This window comes from Panthera tigris, chromosome B1, assembly GCF_018350195.1.
Source record: "Panthera tigris isolate Pti1 chromosome B1, P.tigris_Pti1_mat1.1, whole genome shotgun sequence".
Classification (NCBI taxonomy): Eukaryota; Metazoa; Chordata; class Mammalia; order Carnivora; family Felidae; genus Panthera; species Panthera tigris.
The window spans coordinates 201,592,136-201,618,940 of NC_056663.1; the positions used below are offsets into that span (position 1 = coordinate 201,592,136).

At 59.1% G+C, this 26,805-nt stretch overlaps 1 long non-coding RNA gene across 1 annotated transcript; it reads right to left on the reverse strand.

Moving 5' to 3' along the window:
• Nucleotides 1-1,241: 1,241 nt before the first annotated feature.
• Nucleotides 1,242-2,654, reverse strand: LOC122237794. Its single transcript, XR_006216437.1, has 3 exons — nt 2,530-2,654; nt 2,222-2,274; nt 1,242-1,754 (listed from the first exon to the last, which is right to left on the reverse strand). It is a non-coding gene; the product is annotated as an uncharacterized LOC122237794 (long non-coding RNA).
• Between the last annotated feature and the right edge of the window lie 24,151 nt (nt 2,655-26,805).

The window sequence follows — 26,805 nt, forward strand, 5'->3', positions numbered from 1 at the left end:
CTCCTGGGGCTCCGGACATTCCTGGGCCTGTGGCCACACCGCTCTGACCCCACAGCCCCCTCCCACAGCTCTGACCCCTGCGGGAGGACACGGCCCCACCCCCCTCCTCCGCCCACACTCACCATGACAGACGCCCCACGGGAGGTGCAGAGGGCGGTATGGAGTGGGGGCCCTGGATCTGTTCCCCTGTAACGTCGCATGACGTCCCACGGCGGCCGAGGGCCAAGCCGGCTCAGCTGGCGAGCTGCTGAGCAGGGGGTCGGCGCTGCCGTTGGGACTGACCCGTGCTGGACCCGGGGCGCGAGAGCTGGAGACGCTCCGGAATTGCCGGGGAGCCCCTCGCCACACCAGCAGTCACTGCAAACTGGCAGAGGTCCAGCTGGGAAGAGACCTGTCCCGGGAGAGGCTGGCCCAGCTCTCCCAGGACCCGTCCCGAGCGGAGCCCACGGGACAAGGAGCTTCCGGGTGCCAAGCTGCCTGTGTCCGGGCGTGCGGGCCCAGCACTCCCGGGAGAGGGGAGCCCGGAGCAGCCCCGGGGGCAGAGAGAGGCCCCTGAGCCGGGCGCCAGCTCTGAGAGGGAAGGCAGAGGGAGGAGCTCTGGACTTTGTGGGAGTTCGAGCCCCCCGGCCTCCTCGGAGTGTAAAGGGTTTTGCACTGCACCCTAAAGCACTGGGGAGCCAGGGGCGCGTTAACTCTAAGTTGGGGAGCAATGGAATCAACTGGAGGGGAGGCCAGTCCCCCCTCGCCCCCCCCCCCCCACAGCAGGGGACCAGGGTGGAAGCCGAGGGGCGGGAGGCAAGGACGGAACGGGGCTTCCGTGGAAGAAGAGTCTACAGGGCAGTGGATGGGGCAGGATGCCAGGCATCTGGGCTGTACCCCAGGTCTTGGGCAGGGGGTGGGCACAGAGAGCTTCCCCCAGCACGGGCAGGAGGGGAGAGGATGTGTCCCCATTAGGCTGTGGTTCCCAGGAGGCCCCCACAGAGGCACACGCATGACATTAAAGCCGCAGGGAGCGCACCGATGGGCCAGGAGAGGGCCCGGTGCTGGGAGACGCGTCTTCCGGAACCAGGGGGAGGGTCTGCCTTGGGGGCCGGGGGGGGGCCGGGGGGACACCACAGGGAGTGGGGACGCGGCCACCCGTCCGTCCACCAGGATTTCCGACTCAGAGAGCGAGGGGTCACAGACGTGCACGTCCCTGCCACCGCCACCCCCTCCCGAGGACAGACAGGGGACAGGAGCAAGTGTGGGGGAAAGGCAGCCAGAGAGAGGGGCAGGGGAGGTGCCAGCCCAGCGCCCAGGGGGAGAAATCAGGAGAAACAAGTCAGAACACCCTGCAGGACCCAGAAACCTGGAGCCCCGGGAGGCAGCCAAGGTGAGGGGTAAAATGAGCGGGAGGGGGCCCCTAAGCCCCTCATCCCAGCCCTCCTGCACAGGACCCTGGGCGTCTACCTCCCAGAGAAATGGACTCAGGGATGCTCCAGACCCAGGCGGCCAGCATGGAGAGGACATAAGCACGCTGAGCTGGGGACCCCCGGCCCAGCCCCGCCCTGGCCCTCAGGCAGGAGAGCTGGGGGCTTCTCTCTGGAGAAGGTACTCAGCCCCAGAGAACAGATGCCTGGACGGTGACACGCCCGGACGCCCGGCTCCTCGTCCCCCACACCGAGGTCACCCGCCAGGATGGCCCTGGAAGCCCGAGGGGGGACCAGCCGTCTTCCTAACGCCAGGAAGCCGGGGCTGACGCTTGGACACCTGCCCTGCAGGCCGAGGGAGAGAGAAAGAAGTCAGCAAAGGAACGGAGGGGATGGGGCCCTGGAGCTCACCGACACTGCAGGGACCAGTGAGATGTCTCCGAAACCAGAGCAGGACCCTGGAAACTCCGCCCAGAGCCGCCTCTCTGCCCCACCCACACCCAGAACCTGTCTGTCGGACCTTGTGAAATTCCTGGAAGGTCAGGTTAAGATAAGTAGCTATCCCAGAAGGAGGACAAAAAGATAATGACATGCGAATGGAGACAAAGAGAAGAAAATTTGTGGGCCCCCCGGAGGCCTGGCAGCTGGGGAAAAGGAGCAGTAGAAAGTTCCAGAGAGTGGGAACAAGTGAAGGAAGGTGGTGCTCCAGCAGAAGGTACAAGAGCATTTCCCAGAGCGCGGGGGGGGGGGGGGGGGGGGGCCTCCCCACTCTCAGAGCCCCTCACCCGAGGGATGGGGCCCGGCCGGCTCACCCTCTCGCCCCTTCAGCAGAGCAGGGATGCTTCCCGGCAGGAAGGAACAGTCACTGCAAAGGACAGAAATACGAAGGCATCAGTCAGGTGCAAAACTGGAAAAACGCAGGCAAGGTGGCAGAGCCTTCAAAATGCGGAGGAGAAATGACCCTCGGCTTGGCCCAGGGACCCCCCACGTGTGCCTGTCATTCTTGGGCTCATTCTGCTCCCGCCGGGAGCCGCCCGGGCGAGCACACAGGGGAGGCCCAGGCCGCAGCAGGGAGGCCGGCCCGAGGGGCTTCCCCGGGCACCCAGAGGCGAGGGTCTACCATTAGGGACATCGTGGTAAAAGGCGTCTGGAACATCTGTCGGGTTTTTGGAAGGGGACAAGGCCGACAGGTGGCATGACGGTCAGTTCTTCGTGTCCGCTTGGCCTGGATGGTCCCCAGAGAGCCTCGGCTGGCCTGGACGTCGCCGTGAGGGTTTTCTGTGCGCGTGGTTCACATCCGCATCCGGGACCTAAGTGGAGGAGGTGCCCCCGACCATGTGGGCGGGGCCTCAGCCCGCCAGTCAAAGGCCTTAACAGCGAAAACAGGCTCCCGGTAGAGCGGAGGGATCCTGCCTCCAGACCGGCCCGCGCCTCCCGAGCTCCCAGGCTGCAGGCCTGCCTGCTGCTCCCAAATGTTCGGGAAGAAACCACGACCTCAGGCAGCAGGTCTTTGAAAGAAGTTCTTTTATATATGTTAATAGAACGCACACGTGCACACGTGAGTGTACACGCAGACACCCCGTTCTTTTCCTTGGAGAACCCCGACTGTCACACGTACGTAGAAAATAAGCACATGAAAAATGGGTAAACATCCCAGAGAAAACAAAACTCATGCAGGAACGGAGCTAATCACAGCTCAGTAACAACAGCTAACATCTACGGGGTTATCTGTGGCGGACGACTCTTTTTTTTTTTTTTTTTTTTTTAATGTTTATTTTTGAGAGAGAGAGAGAGAGAGAGAGAGAGACAGAGGCCAAGCAGGGGACGGGCAGAGAGAGAGAGGGAGACACAGAATCCCAAGCAGGCTCCAAGTTCTGAGCCGTCAGCACGGAGCCCGACGCGGGGCTGGAACCCACGAACCCCAAGATTATGACCTGAGCCGAAGTCGGACGCTTAACCCAGTGCACCACCCAGGCACCCCTGTGGCAGACGATTCTAACTGCTCTCATGCATATTAACATGTATTCCCCCCAATAACCATCCCAAACACAGTCATCATTTTACACAACTTACCTTCCGGGGTCCTTTACCTTTCTGACCACGTGCAAGTTTTTCTCTGACCAGACAGAACTATCTTCACAGAGCTGCTGCCCACCCCGGAGGCCTGGGACCTCAGCAGGGTGGTGGCCCAGGCCACGGGACTCCCCTGAAGTCTGTGGCTGGCGCCCTGGTCCCTGGGGACTCCGTCCCTGGAGAAGAGGATGCCTGGGAAAAGCGGGCCCTCTCTGCCGCCTGTATGGTCCCCGGCGCTGGAGTCACTCCGGGAGCCTCCACGCCGGCCCCGAGGCCCACTGGCCGGCCGGGTCCGTGTCGGTCTCCAGCCGTCTCCCTCTGCTGCTGCCTCCTGCGCCTCCTCCGTGTCCTCTGTCGGGATCTGGAGGCATCCGTGGCTCCGTCCACCCTGACCCTTGCTCCCAAACCTCGACTTCTCCGAACACCCCTCCAAACGCACGCCCTCCCAGACCTCTGTTCGGTCAGCCTCCTTCCCCGGAAAGTTCCGAGCCCGTCTGGCCCGCCCGGCCCCCTCTGTCCCATGCCACCAGCCACAGCCCACGGTGTCCTCCGAAATCTTTCCGCTTTCTCCGACTCCTGCCTGCATGCCACAACATGGGGACGGCACCGAGCTCCCCCTGTCTGTCCCCCTGCACATCCCTGGTCCTCCTCCTGGGGCTTGATCCTCACCCACGGCGCACACCTGCTCCAGAGCCTTGGCCCCCTGGGAACATCCCTGATTTTCCCACGTGGGGCCCTGCTCGCCCGCCTCCCCCACCGGTGTGTGTGCGTCAGACCCAGACCAGTGAGTGCCGTGCCTCCCACCAGCTCCCTGGGAGCCCCACGTGTCCAGGCCCACGGGCCTTCCCTACCCCGGGGGACAGACCTGGAGGAGCCCTGACTGTCCCGCCCTCCAGGGGAGCCACAGCACCCCTGTGACCTCTTCGTCTTTAAAATCCCGAGCACGATCCACAGCACCACGGGGTGGCTGAGACATGTCAGTGGAATGAGGTCCAAGAGTGTGCCCGGGGGAGGCGGGGGGAGGCGGGTGCTGCCCAGGCGGGAGCCTCCCCTCCCCCCACCACTGGGCACCCAGCGAGCTCCTGCGGGACAGCGGCTTCGCGCCTGCGCCCTGACTCACCGCCTCCTGGCAAACACACGAGTGGCGCGTGTCGTCCTCAGGCCTCCCCTGCTCGGGGGCGGGACTCGGCGGGCGCAAACGCCGGGCTCCAAGTGCTTCTCCGACTTTCTGGAAGAGCGTGTACAGAGCGGCTGTTCGCCCTTCCTTCGGAGTTTGCTGGAGCGTGCCAGCGACGCCCCCCGTCCTGGGGTTTGCTACAATTCAGTCTTTACGACAGGTAGGGCTGTTGGGGTCCTCCAGGGCCGCCGCGGTGAGCTCTGGTGGCGGTCTGTGTCTTTCCAGGAAGGTGAGAACATCCCCTTACGGCCCGGGGACGGCTGCGGGGTCTGTGACCGTCACCTCCCTCACTCCTGAGGCCGGTGATCTGCGTCTTCCTTCCTTTTCCGCATCCTCCGGCCGGAGGCCCGCAGCTCTCGGGATCCTGCAAAGGGCCACCTGGGGGGTCGGTCGGTCCCCTCTCCTGGTTTCTGTGTCCTGCCCCACTTACCGCTGGTCTTCTCGTCATCGGTCGCTTCTGGTCGCATTTGCTTCTCTTTGTGTTCCTTCTTCTTCTACTCCTTCAGGCAAGGCTCAGCTCCTTGTTTTGAGACCCGTCTTCACTGCTTTCCAGGCACCACAGTGCCTTGGAACTACCCCCCCCCCAACACGGCTTACGTCCAATCCCGCAAATCCCCATATGCTGTTCAGTTCAAAATACGCTGTAATGTACCTTCTAATTTCGTCTTCGACCCGAGGGCAGCGTGGAGCACATTCGTTGGTTTCCAAATATCGGGGGTTTTCCAGATACCATTCTGCTATTGTGATTGATTTCTAATTTAATTCCTCTGTGGCTGGAGACTATACCTCAAATCACTTGAATCCTTATAAATCATTGAGACTTGGCTTCAGAATCTGCTGGCCGAGCGCCCGTAACGTGCACTGGCTCAAGGCGGCAGGTAGATGCAGTTCAAGCCTTGCACGTATTTGCCACTTTCTGTCCACTTGGGTCGGCTTTGAGACATCCAGTTATAAATTGCGGACTTATCTGCTGCATCTTGTAACTTTTTCCGTTTTCCCTTCATTTAGTTTGAAGGTATCTCAGAAGGATTGTGGTGCCTCCCTGTTGAATTGACCCCCTGTCACTAGGAAATTCTACTGATACTCATCGCTCTGGAACCCACTTCAACTGGTTAATGCAGCCACGCCTGCTCTCCTCTGGCTGGTGTTTGCATGTCTGTTCTCCCATTCTGTTACTCCTACCCGATTTGTGTCTCCATATTTGAAGTTCCTAATAAGAAGCATAGTATTGGTTCCTGCTTTTCCCCTTATCCAACTGACAACCTCTGCCTTTTTACTGGAGAGTTTAGGAGATTTACATTTAATGTAATTATTAATGCCCGGACTCAGATGCACCCACCGCCTAGCTCCTGCTTTGTTCCTTTGCTTTTCTTCCACCCTCTTTTGGATTCATTGAGACTTTGCTGACATCCCGTCCTGTCTCCTGTGTTGGTTGATAAACTGTAACCTCCCGTGTTAGGGTCTGGGAACTGCTCTACCCACACCAACCGCGGGCTCGTCCCAGGGCTTCCTGGGTCCCTCTCCTCGGCGGGAGGCCGTTCAATGCCCTGAACACCACTGACTCACATTTTCTCTGGTTTTAGTTGCTTCAGTTGCTTCATCACCTTGGCTGGAAATGGAAATCCCTATTCGTCCCTTTTTCTCAGAGCCAGCTTCTCTTGCGTGCAGCCAGACTCCTGACTGGACCCCCAACCACAGTCCTCCCGGCTCTGCCCATCCCCCAGCTCTCTTTATCCACCAGCCCCTCCCCTTTCTCCCTCTTTATCCTCCCTGCCCTCACGTCTGTCTGAGAGGCCCCCCAGCCCCTCACCTTTCTCCACCACACACCCTGCCGTGGCCACCACTGCCCGTCCAGCCTGCCTCCCCCACCATACTGCGGGTTCCTTGAGAGTGGAGACAGACCCCAGCCCTGGCACTGCACCTGCTACATAGCTCTCAGTAGATGTAGCTTGAGTGGCTGATGAGTGGATTTTACCTTCCGCCCTTGAGGTTCCGGGCCTTCCCCACCTGGGAAGAAACATAGCACTTGGGGAAAAGCTTCTCCTCCTCGTTGACCCCTGGCAGGCCCAGCTACCGGCCTCGGAGCAGGAGCAGGTGACGGCTGGTCCCCGATGTCTGAGTCACCGTACAAGGTGAGGCGTGTCCCAGCCGTGCGGCTTTGGGCAAGCACACTCCTCGCCTCTCTCGCTTTGTTTTCCTCCAGGACCGCGGCAGCTCGGGCCTCCCCGAGTCTCCCTGCGCACCGCGTGAGCTGGGTGGGCAAAGGGGCGGCCTCGCCGGCTGCTCGGTGCATCCAAACCTCTACGGCCAGTCCGTCACACCACTCAGCTCTCTTGACCGACGTCGCCGGCAGCCCGCCTCGTGCCGGGAGCTCTTCTGGGCACATCCGGGACAAAAGCGGACAGAATCTCTGCCCTGTGGAGACAGCCGGTACACGGTGAAGCAGTGAGAGAATCGCCAAGCACGTCGGCAAGGAATGAGCTCTGGCGGAATCGTGGCACAGCTCGGTAAGGGGCCCGGCACGCGGGAAGGGGTGAGGCAGGTGCTTGGGGGGCCTCCTGAGAAGGGACCCTGAGCACAGACTTGAAGAAGGTGACCACACCGTCCGACGTGTGTTTCAGACTCGTGGCCTTGGTGCCCGCGCAGAAGGGATGGCCAGCAAAGCACCAGGACCGTCCTGGCTGAGACGCAGGTGGGAGGCGGGTGAGGGCGAGTGCTGACCCCGCGGCCAGGACGGAGGTGTCCACCACCCCAAGGACCTACACTCCCTCACGGTCAGATGGGAGGGGGCCTCGCCATTTCTGCTACCCACCCCCCATCCCCATATCCCTAACTCATCCCAGCCTTCTTTGTCTCCTTCACAGTTATGATTTCAGGACTCTGAGCCTCGAGTTTATTTTGCCTGAGCCCAAGGTAAACGTGTCTATTTCAATCCATGGAAAAGATTTGCAGGGTTGAGTTGCATAGCTGGTTCTTTGAAATGATCACTCTATTTAAATAAAACATGAGATCGGACCCCAAAACAGAGAGTCCCCTTACTTTTCTGTTTCTGGGCACACGTGGCTTCTGCCCCCAGGCTTTTACTCAAGCTGCCCCCAGCCTGGTCCCCCACCTGCTGGACCCTACCTGCCTGGACCCCCCCTGCCTGGACCCCACCTGCTGGACCCCCACCTGCCTAGGCCCGCACCTGCCTGGGTAACTGTTACTGGCCTTTAAGCGGCCTCCCTCCAGGATGGCCTGATGGGCCGTGGTAAATTTCAGTAAGAACTTAAGAGAGAGCACCCAGGATCCCAGCACCCTGAGATCTCAGGAGCAGGGAGATAAGTTCATGCTTGGTTCACCTCTGCCTGAGCACCTGCTGTGTGCTGGCCAAGAAGCAGCAGGGATCAGACGGACCTGGTCTCTTGGGGGCCCTAGTCCCGAGAGGGGTTTTAGTCCAATGGGGGGCTCTAATACTGTTGGGGTCCTAGTCCTGCAGAAAAGTCCTAGTCCTGAGGGTAAAGCCCGATGCCTGCAAGTGGTCCTGGTCCTGAAGGCCAGTCCCAGTCCCGTGGCCCTATTCCTATGGTCGGGGGGCGGGGAGTCCTCGGGGCGCGAATACTGAGCTGACTCGGGGTGCGGGAGGGGTTGGGGGAGACATCTGTAATAGACAAAGGAGGCTGCAGGCAGGTGGGCAGGAAGCCCTACAGACCACCCGCAGGTCTGACAGCCCCCCAGGGCAGAGGCCTCCTGCGGCAGGAGTCAGGCAGAAACGTCTGGGCTTCAGCACCCGGGTGCCCAGTCCCTGGGGCCTCACGGAACAGTGCAGCTGGGGGCCATCAGCCCAACAGCCTCCCGGCAGCTCCATAGCTGTTCCTGACGGGGGACCCCGGACCCGGCCTTCAGGCCACCTCCTCCGGCCAGAGCTGTGTCCACCCACGTCCTCCTGAGGGTCCCAGGCTCCGGCAGGCAGGGAGAGACCAGGGGGTCAGATCCGAGACCCTGCTGCTTCAGTGGGCCCCGTGGGTCCCTTCAGGCCTCCATGCCGGGCTGCAGAGCCGACTTCGGAATGTCTGAGACGGCAGGACCCGCATCTTCCGGGGAGGGTTTTCGGGGAGGCCCAAGCAGCTCACAGTGAGAGCATCCGGCACCTCTAGAGACAGGACAGTCGTGACCAAGCCCCTTCTCTGCCCAGCCAGGAGCCTGAGCCAAGGGTCTTGTGTTCATGGACCTGAGTACCTGCCGGTCCCCACCACGGATGCCTTAGAGGGACCCTGAGCTCCAGGACACAGCCTCCAGACCCAGAGAGATGGCACTCACTGCCGAGATGCGAGCGGAGCTCGAAGCCCCGCAGAAAGCAGATGCACGCGGGGGGGCCCGCCGGGGCCACTCCGGGGGAAGTCCCACCAACCTGGAGCGGTCCTGTGGGGGGACACCGGTCGGCTGCCCAACCGGGTTCCCGCACCCAGTGGCCAACCTGGACATCCAGCCCCCACCAGGCTTCGGAGGACAGCAGGCACAGCCACACGGGAGAGTCCCCAGCAGGGCCCCCCCTCCCGCCACCAGCAGAGCCTTCCCCGGTGCCCGGCCAGCGAAGTCATGGGTGATGTGAACCAGGTGTCGTGGGGCATTCGGAATTCTTCTCACAGCAGTGGTACAGGAGCACCCCTGCTCCGGGTCGGGGTCACCTCTGAGCGTGGAGGGAGGGGGAGGGGGAGGGGGCCAGGGAGGGGACGAGGAGGACCTCACTGTGTGTAGAGATTTATTTGTTTCTAGAAACTCAAAAGACACGAGGCTCTACAGAAAGGTCTGCTAAGCCCACGCGACTGGTAAGGGGTGGAGAGGGAATTAACCCGGAGTGAAAGTAACCATGAACCATCGCCACAAGGAATTACCGCTCAGCGGTGAAAACTCGCGGACAGAAATGAAGGCACACACAGAGGTGACGTCAGAGGGACGCAGAGGCGTGCCTGGGTGTGGGCCCGGGTGGGGACAAGTGGCCGGGGGCGGCCATAAAAGTCCCGCAAACCCGCAAACCCGAGGCTTACAGCCGCAGGACTTACTCTCGGTCTGCGGGGCCCCAGGTCCGAATCAGGGCCTCGGGGCCTGTGTCGCAGGCTCCGGGAGGGTCCTTCCTGCCTCCGACAGCATCCGGTGCTCTCCAGGCACTCCTGGGCTGGCGGCCACACGCTCCAACCTCTGCCTCCGTCTTCACGGGGCCCCCTCCCGACGTGTCCCCGGGACTGTGCGTCCTCTCCTTTTCCTGTAAGGACACCGGCCGCTGGGATTAGGCCCACCCTGCTCCGGTGTCTTATCTGAACTAATCGCATCTGCAAAGACCCTATTTCTACACAAGGTCACATCCTGAGGTTCTAGGAGGGGGTGACTTTAGGAGACAGACAGTATTCAAGCGAGCACTTCCGGAGCAGAGGCTGACCACGTGTCCGTGTCTTTGCACACCCAGAGTGCCCTGTGCGGGCTCACAGCCGTGGGCTTACAGCCCCAAGGAACCTTCCCAGCTGCCCAGCCGAACTGAGACCCCTGAGCAGGGCCCTTGGGCAGAGGCTGCGATGGGAGGGGCGGTGGGCTGGGAGGCAGGGGGGCTGCCTCCCCTCCCCCCTCTCCTTTCTTCCCCTCCTGCTCCTCCTCCCCCCCTCCCCCGGCCTCCTCTCCCCACCCCCCACCCCAGCCCCCAGACCTTCTCTCCCCTCCTCCCCCTCTTCCTCCTCCCCTGCTCCAGTGGAAAGTTCCAGGCATCAGCTGGCTCAGGTAGGGAAGATCCTGGAGATTAGGAGGAAGGGAGGTCTGCTCGGTGCCCCGCTCTGGGCAGGGGATGGGGGAGTCCGTCTGTCTGGGGAGGAGGAGGGCTCTCCAAAGAGAGGGTCAGACTGCCGAATGAAGAAAGGCTTTTCTCAAAGCTGTTCGTCTGGGCAGCGTGGCCTTGCAGGTGTGGACTGGGGGTGGGGGACAGGCCTGGAAGTGAGGCTCAGAGCCCTGGTCGCTGTGGGCCAGCAGCCCACGGGAGTGTCCCTCCTAGGTCATTGCCCCCCCCCCCCCAGCAGACCCTCCTCCTGCTGGTCATCGCCCTGCCCGGGCTCCGGCTCTCCCGAGACCTTGGCAGGGTCACCACCTCCCCTAGGGCCTGCACACCCCACAGGAGGCCAGCCAGTGTGGACAGAGCGGGGGCCCAGCATCTGGCTGTGGAGCCAGGCCAGGCCACTCCGTGCTGGGGCGGGGGGAGGGCAGGGAGGGGACAGAGGCCCTCGGGGAGGCTCAGCATCTCCATGGGAGGAGGGGCTTCCCTGGAGAGCGTGGGAAGGCAAAGCCCCTCCTCCCAGCTCAGGGTGGTCCCAGGGTGGTCCCAGGGTGGTCCCAGGGTGGTCCCAGGTCCTGCCTGGAGGACAGTGGAGTTGACTCTGTCCCCTCAGGGGACATCCCCTCTGTCATGGTGAGTCTTGCCCCATCCACTGGGGACTGGAGGCTGCGGTCCAGGCCCCTCCCCCCAGGGCTGGCAGCTTCGGGGTCTGGGGGAGCATTGCTACCCTTTTCTTGCCTGAAAACGCCCCCCCCGACGCCCCTCGTCCCACATCCAGGACCCCCCCAGGGCCTCCCCAGCGCCACACAGGCCCCACAGCCACCGGGCCCCACAGCTCCTAGACCCCCACCAGCCAGCCTCAGAGAATAGGGACGCTGGCTGTGGCGTCCCTGAGGCTCAGGATGTCACTCAACTTGATGACACAATCAATGCAGAGCCTGGAAGCAGTGACAGGTGCGGGGTGGCAGGGGGAAGGGGTGAGGCCAAGCAGAACCCAGGGTCTAGGAGCCCTCGGTGAGTGGGGCACTGGACTGACACCTTCTCAGGGCGTCTCAGCCAGTCCACAGAAACCCACCTCTCAGAAGAGACACCTTAGGTCTGGGAGCATCCGACCTCTAGGAGGGAGTTGGGACACTTGGTCAGGGCTTTGAAGGATGTGTAGGAGTTCTCCTCATCCCAGCTTTCAGGCTACCTACGGCCGGGGTGCAGTCCCTGACCTGCCCCACTAACCACCACTTACTATGCTCTCCTTCATGAGGTCCTCCGGGCTCTGACCCCCTCCGGTCATTCCAGGCTCCTGTACCTTGTCCCGTGCAGCTCCTGCCTCCTCCGATGCCCTCCCCTTCTCTCCTCCGACCCCCTCCGATGCCCCCATAACAAATCCCCTCCTCTGCAGGGTGCTCCCTGGCCCTCCCCTTCCTTCCCTCCCTTCCCCTCTCCCCACAGCCCCATGTGGTTCCCCGTCTCTACCTCCCCCAACTACCACTACCTGTGTCTGGGCCTCTGTCTCTCACCAGAATGGGGGCTCCTTGGGCTGGGGCACATCTGGCTCCCCCTGTGCCCTCGTGCGGGGCCTGGCGCAGGGAGGGCTTCAGCTAGCTTGGTCCCCAGATCAGACCCCCAGCTCGTGTCAGCAAGGCCCCCAGAAAGGGTGTGCCCTCTAGGGCCACCTCTACACTGAATCACAGCGGGTCTCTGCACTGGAGGCTCATGGGTTTTAGAACTTTCTCCTGGAATAATTCACTCTTTGCTGTGACCCAATTATCTCTCTGGGTTCTGGGCAGAGTTGCTAAGTGCACGTCTGACGATGGATGGGTGGGCAGGCTGGTGCCGCTGTGGCGGAGGGAGGGAGAGAGGGAGGGAGGGCTTCTCCCCTGCGTGCCCAGAAAGCCCCTCCCCCTGCCCTAGGCCCCTCTCTGGCCCAGCCCCACCGTGAAAGCGGGGAGAGGGGGCCCTGGAACCAGGCAGGCATAGGAGGCCCTACAAGGAAGCCAGGCTCCGGGCCGAGGGACCCTGCCTCCTCCCAGGCGTCCCGGAGCCTGGGACGGGGCCCAGCTCCCAGCCTCAGCACCCAGACCACGGCCTGGGACAAAATCAGGAGGACCAGGAGGAGCCCCGCTTCCCCGACGGGGCCCTGAGGCCACACCCTCTCCCTGAGCCTGAATCTCCCCGGCTGCAAAACAAAGTTATTGGTGCCTCCCTTGCAGCGTAGCTGGGGGGAGCCAAGCAAGCAAACAGTTCTGACATCATCCCGGAAAGTGAGCGTGTTTGTCCCCTGAGAGGCTCATCCTCAAGCTCAGACGCGCTGTGGGGACGGACCCATTCACGCAGCAAACACTCCAGGCGCCCGCCGTCGACGGGGAAGCACACACAGTCCTGTGCACACACACATGCGAAACCACACATACTCGTGGGAAACACATGCACACACACAGGCTGCACACACACACATACTCATGCATATGCATACACACACACACACACAGATGTATACGCAGACACAGGCAAACCTGCACACGTGTGTGCATATACATGCAATGTGGGCACGCATACATACAGGGACATGGATGCATACATGTGTGCACTCACACACACACGCACATAGGCACACATACAGAGCTCTAAGCAGAGGAACAGGGCAGATTGGGGGAGGAGGGGAGGGGAGGGGAGGAAGGAAGGGGAGGAGGGGAAGGGAGGGGAGGGAGGGGAGGGGAGGGGAGGGGAGGGGAGGCTCCGTGGGCCCTCCCTTCTCTGGGTCCAGCCTCCCCTGGGAGAAGGGACCCTCGCTCTGCACTACTCTGCCCTCAGGACACCTAGGGGGGGCCTGGGAGAGGCCCCCAGCAGCACCCACGCCCCCAGGCGGCCCCAGGAGGCACAGCAGAGGACCCTGGAGTCACTGCTTCTCACACTGATGCCTCTCGTGTCCAGCTGCCTCCGCCCTCTGCACCTCCCGGGACCAAAGTGAGTGCAGGACCTGGAGCCACGGGATCCCGCCCACACTTTCTCTCCGGCCGAGAGGGCAATGCCAGGGCCTCTGGGAGGGAGAGGGCTGTCCTTGGCCAGAGATGCCACAGGCCTTGGGAGACCCCAGACTTCTCCAAGGCCAGACTCTGAAGCCCACTGAGTGCCCCGCCCCCCCGCAGGAGCCAGAGCAGACCCCACAGGGCGGTGGACGGACTCCCTGGGCCAGGAGGCTGGGATCCGCGCCCTCACCCTGCCAGCTGCCACAGGGCCCTGCGGACGGCACGCAGCCTCCCCGGGCCTCGGACGTGACCACCTCCGTCCCCCGGCTCTGGGTTCTGTGAGGTCCCTGGTGTGAACCTAGGAGCCGGTGCCGAGGTCCCACAGTGACCCGCACGCCCGGCTGAGCCTGAGCGGATCACCCAACCTGGTGGAAAAGCTGGGGCAGCGGAGGCCAGGCTCCGAGATCTGCACCAGGGGTCAGTCACCGGTAACAGAAGCCGCTCACAGAGCTGCAGCAACACTAAATTTAAAAAGAAATTTAGTGGCTCCGTCGGTTAAGCGTCCGACTTCGGCTCAGGCCACGATCTCGCGGTCCGTGAGTTCGAGCCCCGCGTCGGGCTCTGTGCTGACAGCTGGGAGCCCGGAGCCTGCTTCGGATTCTGTGTCTCCCTCTCTCTCTGCCCCTTCCCTGCTCATGCTCTGTCTCTCTCTATCTCTCAAAAAAGTAAATAAATGTTAAAATATATATATATACATATTAAAAAGAAAAATGAAAAACGTGTATTAACTTCTAATTGAATGTCCATTACTTTTTGAATTTGAATTTTTTTTCTTCTTCTTTTTCTTTTCTTTAAATTGAAATTCAAGTTAGTTACCATCCGGTGTCGTCTTCGTTTCAGGAGTAGAACCCAGTGATTCATCACTTACCTGTGACACCCCGTGCTCATCCCAGCAAGGGCCCTTCTTAGCGCCCACCACCCATTTGAGCCCATCCCCCCACCCACCTCCCCTCCAGCGACCCTCAGTTTGTTCTCTGTATTTTTTAAATTTGTTTATTTATTTTTGCTTCCCTTCCCCTATGTTCATCTGCTGAGTTTCTCAAATTCCACATGAGTGAAGTCATATGATGCCTGCCTTTCTCGTACTGACTTATTTCACTTAGCATAAGTCCCTCCCGTTCCATCCACGTAGTGGCAAATGGCAAGATTTCATTCTTTTTGACTGCCGAGTAGTACTCCACTGTGTATATAAACCACATCTTTTTATCCATTCATCCATCAATGGACATTTGGGCTCTTTCCATACTTTAGCTCTTGTCGATAGCGCTGCTATAAACGTGGGGGCGCATGTGCCCCTTCGAAACAGCATTTTTGCATCCTTTGAATAAATACCTAGTAGTGCAATTCCTTCTCAAGTGCACATGGAACATTCTCCAGAATAGATCACATACTGGGTCACGAATCAGCGCTCAACAACTACAAAAAGAATTGAGATCATACTGTGCATATTTTCAGATCACAACACTATGAAACTTGAAATCAACCACAAGAAAGAATTTGGAAAGCCCTCAAATACATGGAGGTTAAAGAACATCCTACTAAAGAATGAATGGGTTAACCAGAAAATTAAAGAAGAAATTAAAAACACATGGAAACAAATGAAAATGAAAACACTACTGTCCGAACCCTTTGGGATGCAGCAAAGGCAGTCCTAAGAGGAAAATGCATTGCAATTCAGGCCTCTCTCAAGAAGCCAGAAAGGATCCAAACACACAAGCTAACCTCACACCTAATGGCACTCAAAAAGATGCAGCAAATGAAGACCAAAGCTAGGAGAAGAAGGGAAATAATAAAGATTACAGCAGAAAGAAACAATATAGAATCCCCTCCCCCCAAAAAAACCAGTAGAATAGATCAATGAAACTAGGAGCTGGTTTTTTGAAAGAATAAACAAAATAAATCAATTTGTTTATTCTAGCCAGATTTATCAAAAAGAAAAGAGAGAGGACCCAAATAAAATCACAAATGAAAGAGGAGAGATCACAACTGACACCACAGAAATACAATTATAAGAGAATACTATGAAAAATTACATGCCAACAAGCTGGACAATATGGACGAAATAGGCAAATTCCTAGACATTCCCATACTACCAAGTCTCAATCAGGAAGAAACTGAATTTCAAATTAATTAATTCCCTCACTCTGGTAACTAAGACACCTTCAGGCATGGCTGGATCCAGGGGCTCTGTGACATCACCTCTTGCTGTCTCTTGCTGCTTTCCTCTGTATTGGACTCATCCTCAAGCAGCTTCTCCCCAGGTGGTGGCCAGGTGGCCCCAGCAGCATAACAAGGCCACCAGTGGTAGCCAATGTCCCGCAGTTGGTCCAGTGTGGGTCCATCACTTGGGCTAGAGGGACACAAGTTCCTTCCTGTTGGCCATTCCTGGGTCCCTGGAATAGGAGAGGTGTCAAAACAACCCAGACCACATGGAGTGAGCATCAGGAGGGCTCCCTGGAAGAAGGGATACCTAAGCTGAGGGATGCGGGGGGAAAGGACACCTCTTTCAGGCTACAGAAAGGCATGTGCAAAGGCCCAGAGGCCCAGTGTGTAGGTGCTGGCACACAGCATCAAGGGACCCCACGTACTTCCCCTGTCTGGTAAGCCAAGTGGCACAAAGGGGAAGGTAGGAGATGAGCAACGTGTCGCACTGCCGTCCGCACCAGAGCTAAGCAGTGTAGACATGATCCCGTTGGCAGTCAGGACGTGTGGAAGTGTTAGGCCTGACGGATGGTCCCATTCGTGGCCGGGGGGCCCTGGCGACCCACCAGGCACTGCCGTCACTTCCCGTGGATGGGATCGGGGGCCAGACGTTGCCCCGGCCGTGCAAGGACTCACAGGTCCCCCCATCTGGCAACCTCGGTGTCCCGGCCTGAAAAACCGGGAGGGGTCCCAGGGGCTGCCAGCTGTCTAGACGTTCTGTTGTGCGAGGGGAAGGCTGCTCTCAGATGCCGAGAAGGACACCGTCCCAGCCCATCCAGGGCATCTGCGGTGACCGCCCAGGCGCTCGGCAGGAGACGGGCCTGGAGCTGCTCCCACAAAAGCGGTGCTGCACCCAGGGGGGTGGCAAGGGGGCCTTAGGGCCGCCCATCGGCGTCCATCAGGCTCGGAATCTGATCACTTAAGCTCAGCCAGTCCGGGGGGCGATCCAGGCCCCGATGTGGCCCTGCAGTAGAATCACCCCACGTCTTGTCATTGGATTCTCCCCGCAGCACTGGTTTATTGGCTCTCCAGCTTTTAAACAGCAACCAGCGGGCAGGTGAGGGCACCCCTCTGCCGCCTGGTCAGCGTCCCCTGCTAAGGGCCTGGCCACCGTTCGATGTCCGGAGAGTGGCCCCAGGGCCAGTCACGCTACGTCAACTCGTCACCTGTTCCATCAGGGTGACCTCCGGCTGCCCCAGCCTTGGTGGTTTCCCGGTGGCCTCCCGTCCAGGGCCGGCTGCCCCCACCCCTTCCCCATGGAATTCTGACAGCCGGGGCCATGAAAGGAGAAAGGGTGCAAAGCGCCCCAGCCCCGGCAGGACCCAATCCCGCCAGCCCTGAGGTACAGGTGGTAACAGGGTAACTTGAGGGGAGCTCCTCTGGCCGCCAGTCCATCCGCCCAGCCAACGCCCACCAGTCCTGCCCCTCAACCGCGCCCCCACACGCCCACCGTCCACCTACCCGCACACCGTCCAGGCGCCACTGACCTGCTCCGGGTGCCTGAGTCACCACCTCCCCCCCGGCACGCGCCTGAGTAATTCTTCATCTCGTCCCTCGCCAATGCCAACGCCAACGCCAGAACCTCCACCCCGTCACCCATTCGACCAACACTGATCCACCCCTACTCACGTGGGAGCCCACCCCGCACACCCTCACCTCACCTCCCATACTCACCCACTCAGGGACCCGTGCCTGGAGCCCACCACTATCCCACCCTCCCTCCACTTGCCAGCCAGCCGTGAGTTCGAGCCCCACGTCGGGCTCTGTGCTGACAGCTCAGAGCCTGGAGGCTGCTTTGGATTCTGTGTCTCCCTCTCTCTCTGCCTCTCTCTCTCTCTCTCTCTCTCTCTCTCTCGCTGTCTCAAAAGTAAATAAATATTAAAAACAAAACAGAAGATTCGCTGCGTGGTCAACGAGCTGCAGGGGTGGGGGCAGGGGGCAGCTTCTCTAAATCAAAGGCAGGCGGAGACCTCAACAGCTGGAAGGTGGAGGAACCAAGCATCCGTGGAAGAAGGAACGGATGAACGAGACGTGGTCCAGCCACACGATGGGATGTTCCTCGGCCTGAAAAAGCAAGGACACCTGCCACCTGCCGCCACGTGGATGAACCTGGAGGACATTAAGCTCGGTGAAAGAAGCCAGAAACAAAGGGACAAATACAGTATGGCTCCATTTATACGAGGTCCCTAGAGGAGGCAGCTCCCAGAGACAGAAGCAGGACGGGACCTGGGACACAGTTTCTTTTTGGGAAGACAGAAAGCGTGCTCGAGGTGGAGGGTGGGGGTGCTGAAAACAGGTAAGATGCCAATTCTTACGTGTATTTACCACAATAATAAAAAAAGGGGGAAGAAACAAGCTTAGACACACCAGGTGTTGTGATCAGCATAAAGAAGGTTCTAGAAGGCAGCATCTACTAAGCGACCACACAAGCCAGGCAGTGGGTGCCACACCCTAGGGGGCTCAGCCCTTCCCGGCTGAGTTCCTCACACTATACACAAGAGTGAATTCCAGATAAACTGGAGATCTAAATGCAAAATGTAAAGCAATAAGCCTTTTTTTAAAAAATGTTTTACATTTATTTATTTTTGAGAGACAGACAGACACAGAGAGCGAGCAGGGGAAGGGCAGAGAGAAGAGGAGACACAGAATCTGGAACCCAAAGCAGGCTCCAGGCTCTGAGCTGTCGGCACAGAGCCCGACGTGGGGCTCGAACCCATGAACCGTGAGATCGTAACCTGAGCCAAAGTCAGACGCTTAACCGACGGAGCCCCCCAGGCGTCCCAACAATAAGCTTTTAGAGGAAAATACAGGTAATCATCTTCATGACCTTAGCGTAAAATAAACAAAGATTTCTCGAACATTAGCCACCAAAAATGTGATAGTCTTTGGCTCATAACCTAGATTGGACTATGTTAACACTTCCTGTCACAAAAGACAGCGTTATGGTCCGACAAAGGACTCGCAACCGAAACACGTAAAGATTTCACATAAATCAGGAAGACGAGGTCGACAAGACCACAGAAAAACGGACAAAAACTGGAATGGGCACTTGACAAAAGAGGAAATTGAAACAGCTGATAAATACGGAAAACAAGGTTCAACGTCGTTAATCAGAAAACGCACATTAAAACCTTTTCGCTGTGTGATTCCGTCCCACAGCCACCAAACGCTGGCAAGGATGTGGTGATGGAGCCCACGCGTGTGCAGGTGGCCGTGGGGCTGGTGCAGCCACTGCGGGAGCTGCCGGTGGGGGGGACCATGTACCCTGAGGTCCAGGACGCCGCTCGTGGGTACGCGAGCAGGAGAAAGGCGCCCAGGTGTCCCCCCCTCCCCGCACCACACGGCCCACCCCGGCCCCCAGACACACACACGGGGAGGAGGTGGGCACTGCCCGACTGCGGGCTGGCAGAGCCTGTCCCTGCCACCCCGGGGTGGGGGGCCGCGGTGACCAGAGGGGCCTTCTAGGGCCCGGGCACGACACCAGCCACAGAGTCGTGTCCAGTTATAAAAACCCACCGATGATGTGAGTCCCACGCAGGCGTGAGGGCGTCCGTCAGCCAGGGCTGCCCTGACACCTTGAACACACACTCTCAGCCTCTCATGCGCCAGGAGACCAAAGTCCCAGATCTAGGTGTCAGCAGGCCTGGGCCTGTCCCAGACTCTCCCCTCCCCCCACTTCCGGGGCCTCGATGGCGCCTTTGGTGCCCCTGGCTTGCAGACACACGGCCCCCGACGCTGCCTCTGTCTTCGCACGGCTTTCTCCCTGGGCCTGTATCCAAATGTCCCCTTTTCATAAGGACACAGGTCATAATGGACAAGGGCCCACCCGAATGGCCTCATGTTAGCCAATTACACCTGGAAGGACCCTATTTCCAGAATACGGTCACGTTCTGAGGTCCTGGGGGCTGAGACGTCAACACAGGAATTTGGGGGGAACACGGTTCAATCCCAAACAAGGCGTGTGTGTCTATAATATGCATTTATACTTCAATAAAAGTAGTTTCGAACGAATCAAAGAACAGCTGGACGTATCACAGGCTTCTGACAAGCCGGGCACCCCTCTGGGCACTTCGCAGGCGTCACCCTGCCCTCCAGTGTTGCTCCAGAGCCTAGAGAAAGAGGCCTGGATTTGGGGCGGGGCAGAGAGAAAGAGAGGGGGCCTGCAGCGTGCCCGAGGCAGGCCGGCCCCCCACCCCGGGCACTTGCCTTCCGGAGGGTATGCGCTCCCGCGTGACGTCCAAAGGCCAGCTGCGTCTCAGTCACGGCCACGCAGGAGGCTGGGCCCGCCGGGCCCCGGTGCCCCGGGCCCACCTGTCTGCTCCTCGTCCGGAAGGAGCACCCTCCCAGCAGCTCCCGAGACCCCTGAGAAAAGTGGCCCCACGGTGGCCCTGGCTGCTTTGTCCTCACGTGGTGAGAGGTTGAGCCTGACCGGGTGTGATGCAGGCTGGCGTTGCTGACCGGTACAAGACCTCCCCTGTGCCCCCCTCATCCTCACTCTCGTGGCTCACATTTGCTTTCTCCCCTCGAAGCTCAAGGCAAGATAATGCGGGACAGAATTCTAGATAATCCGCTCCGTCGACGGGAAGAAACACAACAAAGTCTTCGAGATAAGAAGTGAGTGGCAGGGCAGGCTTGACGTTGAGACAAAGGAGAAAGTTGGAGGAACGTGTCCAAGGCACAAAGGAAATGGAACCCCCGAAGGTGAGCGGTCGCCCGAGGAGGAGGCAGGGAGCCGGGCGGCCTGGCATCCCTGTGGGCAAACGGTCCCGAAGGAGATGGGGAAGCCAGGGGGCCAGAGTGACGCCTGGGACACGATGGAAGGAAACTTTCCGGCTCCAGAAGTTGAAACTGCGGGCACAAGTTGAAACTGCGGGCAGAAAGAAGGCTGCCAAACGATATGTCGGTAAAATATTCCAATTTCCGGGAAATCAAGGCATCTGGAAAGCTTCCAAGGGAAGACAATAAACCGATGATCTTGCGACAGTCACCCCTGGCTTGAGCTCATATTCCCCAGCGAAATAGAAGATGCCAGAAGACCAGGGGATACCGGATGCTGGGAACGGGATGACCCGAGCGCCTCGCCCGTCTGTGAAAGCACCAGGAGGATGGCCCGGGACCTCTCTGTAAAAGCTGTTTCCCCGTGATTCCCCAAAGACCCAAGGCATCCGTCCGAAGTGACGCGACAATGGGGTGTCGCGATGGGACGCAGGCGGCTGGGATGTCGGGGCCAGATACAGACAGGAGTTGAGAGGAGTGAGTCTGCAGCAGACAGGAGCTGTAACTGAGACCCTAAGCGGAGCCCCGGAGGCGAGCACTTGTAAAACCCGGGTGCCCACCGGACAGGACGCTTTCGCGAACCTCGGAGCGATTCAAACGTGAAAGCAAGAAGTGGGAGCTGTGCGTGGTCTGAGGGAGTGAATGGACCGCGGAAAGGCTGGAGACGCCACAGAAGGGAGGCTTCCTCCGTCTTCTGAACCGGGCTCAGAGGTTACCGCTTACACCCAGAGGATTAGATAAACAGAAGTTTACGACGGCTTAAAGAAGAAAGTGGTAAAATAGAACGCATGACGTCTGCCCTCTGAATCATCACAGAGGACTCTGAAGGGGGAAGAAAATACGTGACCAGAAAGAAACAAAATGGAAGGAATAACCCAGCAAGGGGGGGGGGGGTGACAAATCTCATTCCAAACCTAGCAGTGAGGACGCCTGGTTGGTAAAAATAAATGATTCAGGGCTCCCGGGTGGCTCAGTCGGTTAAGCATCCGACTCCTGATCCCAGCTCATGATCTCGCGGTTTGTGGGATCGAGACCCGTGTTGGGCTCCGCACTGAGCGTTGAGCCTGCTTGGGATTCTTCTCTCTCCCTCTCTCTCTGCCCCTTCCCACCCTCCTCTCTCTCTCTCTCTAAATAAATAAATAAACTCTAAAAATAAATAAATGCTTCAACGTCTTGGCGCTTACAAGAGATAACATAAAAGAAAATAAAGCAGCAGTAGGTGAGGCGGGTAGGAGAAAGACACAGGTCGACATAAACATGAGGGGAGCTGCAGAGGAAGCATTAATATTGCAACACTGAATTTAGAGCAGAACGCACTCGGGATTACCACCGGGGATCATTTTATATCTTGTTTGAAGGTGCAAATAAAGATGGAGAATGGCCGTGAACATTTGTGAGCTGACCAAGATAGCAACCGAACACAGAAAGAAAGGGAGAAAGGGAGAAAGAGAGGAAGAAAGAAAGAAAGAAAGAAAAGAAAGGAAGGAAGGGAGAAAGAAAGGGAGAAAGAAAGAAAGGGAGAAAGGAAGGAAGGAAGAAAGAAAGATGAAAGAGAGAAAAGAAAGGAAGGGAGAAAGAAACAAAGATGAAAGAAAGAAAGAAAGAAAGATGAAAGAAAGAAAGAAAGAAAGAAAGATGAAAGAAAGAAAGAAAGAAAGAAAGATGAAAGAAAGAAAGAAGACAGAAAGAAAGAAAGAAAAGAAAGGAAGGGAGAAAGAAAGAAAGGGAGAAAGGAAGGAAGGAAGAAAGAAAGATGAAAGAAAGAAAGAAAGAAAGAAAGAAAGAAAGAAAGAAAAGAAAGGAAGGGAGAAAGAAAGAAAGAAAGATGAAAGAAAGAAAGAAAGAAAGAAAGAAAGAAAGAAGACAGAAAGAAAGAAAGAAAGAAAAGAAAGGAAGGAAGGGAGAAAGAAACAAAGATGAGAGAAAGAAATAAAGAAACAAAGAAAGATGAAAGAAAGAAAGAAAGAAAGAAAGAAAGAAAGAAAGAAAGAAGAAAGAAAGAAAGAAAGGGAGAGAGAAAGAAAGGGAGAAAGGAAGGAAGAAAGAAAGATAAGAAAGAAAGAAAGAAAGAAAGAAAGAAAGAAAGAAAGAAAAGAAGGAAGGGAGAAAGAAAGAAAGATGAAAGAAAGGAAGGAAGGAAGAAAGAAAGATGAAAGAAAGAAAAGAAAGGAAGGAAGGAAGGGAGAAAGAAAGAAAGATGAAAGAAAGAAAGAAAGATGAAAGAAAGAAAGAAAGATGAAAGAAAGAAAGAAAGAAAGAAAGAAAGGTGAAAGAAAGAAAGAAAGGGAGAAAGAAAGAAAGGAAGGAAGGGAGAAAGAAAGAAAGAAAGAAAGAAAGAAAGAAAGAAAGAAAGAAAAGGAAGGAAGGGAGAAAGAGAAAGAAAGAAAGAAAGAAAAAGAAAGAAAGAAAGAAAGAAAAGAAAGAAAGAAAGAAAGAAAGAAAGAAAAGAAAGGAAGGAAGCCAACCCCTTAGGAGCGTAAACGTTTTGGAGCAAGAAGGACATAAAATAAAGGTCTGTTTGTAATAAAATAAATATAAGGACACTCAACAGCAAAACCTGGGAGACAGAGCCAAAACCGTAATCAGCCGTAAATCCACAGCTTCAGCAGCTAATGCGATTTTTAAAAGATCCAAGAAGTAAGCTTGGCCTTCAACTCGGGAGTTTGGAAAAATACTTCGGGTTTAAAAGGGTGTCTGGCGAGTGGCCCTTAACCCAGGCCCAGCGACGCCCCCTGGAGACCCTGGATGCGCGGAGAAAGCTGGTCGGCGGGCCAGCGGGCGCCCCGAGCTGGGGAACAGACCCGGTGGGGAGCAGCACGGCTCTGCCGCCCCTCGGCCTGCCTGCCCCCGCGATAGGGACCCCGTGCCTGAGCACGAGGGCCCCTTTCCCGAGGTCCCGCCGTCCTGCCCCAGAGCCCGCTCTTCCCGCGAGGCAGGCGGCTTCCAGAACCCCAACAAGAGCCCGGTGGGCAGCGAGGAAGCCTCCTGCAGGAGACAGACGCCGTGCTGGGGATGTGGGGTGAACGGGCCCGGGAAGTCGGGGGGACAGGAGCGGCCGCGGTGCATACAAACCCCGGCTGGGCCGTGACCCTCTGCCCAGACCAGGTGACGGGGCGGTGAGGGGCCGTCACCGTGACGCCAGGCCTGGGATCTTCAGTGAGGAAACAAGGCGGCCGGGGAGCAGAGCCCTCTGAGAACCCCGGGCCCAGGGCCAGTGCCACCACATCGGCACCTCTGAGCCTCGAGACCCACGGGACACGCGCTTTGTCTCACCTCGCTCCCGGATCGGGGGAAGTGGCGGCCGTGCGTTCAGTCTCGTTTGAAATGAGAACCACACGGCAGCACCTACAGATGCCCCCCAAGTTTTGATCCCCTCCTCCGCTTCATCATCCGCCCCAGCAGGGGAGTGCCCGCTGAGGTCCTCGCTGCGTCCCGCCCCCCAGATCGGGGTCCCTCCACACGAGGCTTTGCTTACCACCTGGGACCGCCTGAGACCCAAGCTTTCAGGTCGACTGGAGAAAATCTGGAGCCCAGCCCCTCGTCGTCACAACCCGGGGGCCTGCGGCCCCCGGTTGCCGTAGAAACCCCACAGCCTGGGCCCTGTTTGATTTCCCAGCACCCCGGAGCACGGCTGCTACATCTCTGGGCTGGGCTGGGCCACTGTCGCTGCCCTTGGCAACGATCCAAAACCAGCTGGTCGTTTGCCGTTTGGAACAGAAAACCCTGCTGCAGAAGAGACTGTCGGGAGCGGAAGGACCCCAGAGGAAAGAGCTAACGTTTATTTATGACCCTCCGATCGCGGGGCTGTGAGAGCCGTGCTTCCTGTTCTCGTGGTTTCTCGGCAGCCCCATTTCCAGATGAGAGAGTCTGAAGCCAGCACGCTCTGCCGACGGCCCCGGCCGGCCCCCGGGGCCTGGGTCGTGACCGAGGAAGCAGACGGCAGCCGCGGCCACCAGGCCAGGCCCGGCACTGAAGTCTGGGAACAGCCTGCCTTCTCGGAGCACCTGTTCAGTCCTCCCCCAGACTCCTGGCCGCAAATCCCTCAGACGCAGGCAGGTGAGGCGGGAAAGATCCCAGAGGGCACTCGTCGGACCCCCCCCACGCCAGCACCTGCCTGAGCCCAGCATAGCTGCGGCGGGCGGAGGTCTGGCTTCCAAAACTCCAGATAGCTGGAGCCCTGACCACGTCACAGGGAAGGGGAGGACCACTGGAGGCTTCTGGAAGGGACGGAGCAGGAGGGAGCCATTGAACATTTCTGGTGCCCAAGTAGCACCCCTGGTGAAGCTTGGGGCGGGGCTGAGGTCACGCAGGGCCTTGTATCAGTCAGCTCCTGCTGCATAACAAACACCTACAAATGTCCACAGCGGGCAAAGTCAGCCTAGATGGGGGCTGACCCCAGGCAACCACTTGTGTGTGGGTCTGCTCCTCTGCGGACCAGGGGCCCGGCTGGGACATGTGACACAGCACAGTGATGGCACAGGCCCGGGAGGAAGAACAGAAAGCCTTTCTGATTCTGAAGGCGCAGGTCCGGAACCCGCACCCTCTCCTACCCGTGGCCAACGCCGGCCACACGGCCCTGCGCCACCAGGGCCCCGGATGTGCACACCTCCTTCCGTGGGGGGACGGTCTCACGGCAAAGAGCTTGGGCACGGGGCAGTGTGAAGAGCCATAGCCTCCACTGCCATCTGCCACGGCGGCCTAAGAACCTCGGACGTGATCCAGGGAGCCATCGGCAAGCCGCACGAGACAAGGGCCACGGTGTGGGGCAGGGGGCTGCTACAGGGCCACCTTGCGAGGGACGGGTGACCGTGGCCTGGCTCCGGAGGGTGAGAGGACAGAGTTTAGAAGCCAAGCCCTCTGTCCCTGGACGCTGCTGGGTGCCAGGATGGGGGGGCCAGCCCATGCTCGGGGGTGAGCCCCCGGGTCTGGCTGTGAACTGGGGCGCAGGGACTAGGGGCGCAGAGGCCACGGGGCGGGGAACCCACTGCCCAGTTGCAAGGCTGACGGCCGTCTGCCACTGAGACTGTGTGGGTCCCTACAGAGCCATCCCACCCCGAGGGGACCGGGGCGGCTGTACCCTCCCACGGACCCCCCACCTCACCGGTCCCCCCGGATCCCACGGGCTCCTGCACCGGGCTGCCCGTCGCCCCCTCCTAGCTCAGGCGCCTGACCCTCCAGGGGACCGCGAGCCTGGAGACCGTCCCCCTGGCCTCGAGGGTCAGGCAGATAGACCTTGGCCCCTGCCCATCTCCCATGAGGGAGGGAAGAAGCAGCTGGTCGCCGTGGAAACCTGCTGGCCGGCGCCCCCTTGCTCCACGGCCCCTGCAGGCCCGGCCCTAACCCCGTGCCTGCTGCCAGGAGTCCCCAGAGTGGCAGGGCAGGACAAACGTCCTCCAGAGCCGACAGCTCCGAGACCTCTCCAGCGTCTGCTGTGGACACCTGCTTCTCCACGGCACCCCGGGTTTATCGAGCGGAAGGTCCACGGGAGGGAAACCCAAGACACCCCTGTGTCAGGGGCCAGGCTGGCATCCGTCCCGCCCACCCTGGACCCACCACCACGCGCCCCGATCCCCTGCGTGGGACACCTTCGGGACCCCTACCCCGAAAGCGCTCCCTTAGCCAGTGCCCCTCAGCCCACGTCCCTCTAAATAAACTCAGCCACGAGGAGAGCTATTCGTGGCGCGGGCAGGGTGGGCCCGAGTCCTCCCCGGGGCCCCGCTCGGCGTTCTGCCTGCTGGGAGCCAGCACGTGGGGGGTGCGCGGCTGGTCCCGCGGCTCCCGGGTCTGTGGGCGTCTGCACGACTGCCGCCCGGTGTCCCTGAGCTGCTCCTCCTCCCATCCCCCCCCAGAGAACCAGGCTGGTCCCCGCGAGGCCCGGTCCCTCCTCCCCAGATCACGCGGGCCCCGGTTCTGATGGGGGCTCCCGCTGGGCGTCTGGGAGGAAGGCGCTCTCCCCACACCGGGCTCTGCCCAGCCTCGGTCTCCCCGCTCACCTCGCCCCACCTGGGTCTCGGGCCCCAGCCCCCTGCTGTGGGACGCCCCCTGCTCCCCTCTTCACAACCTGAGAGCTTTAGGTTTGGGCTGTGCTAGAGTCCTGGGGTGCACCCCTCCCTGCCCTAAAAAGGGGGGCCGGTGAGAGAGAGGGCCTGCTCCCTGCTTCTGCTCAGCTTGGCGATCCACACGCAGGGCAGGGTCAGAAAAACAGGGAAGGGAGGGAGTGCCCGGCCGTCCCCCAAAACTGGCCCTGCTCAGGGACCCTTACTGCATCGGGGCCGCAGGACAAGGCCCCTGCGCCCGCACAGATAGGGGGGCAGAGGAGGGCCAGGCGGAGGCAGCAGGCCACCGGGGGCT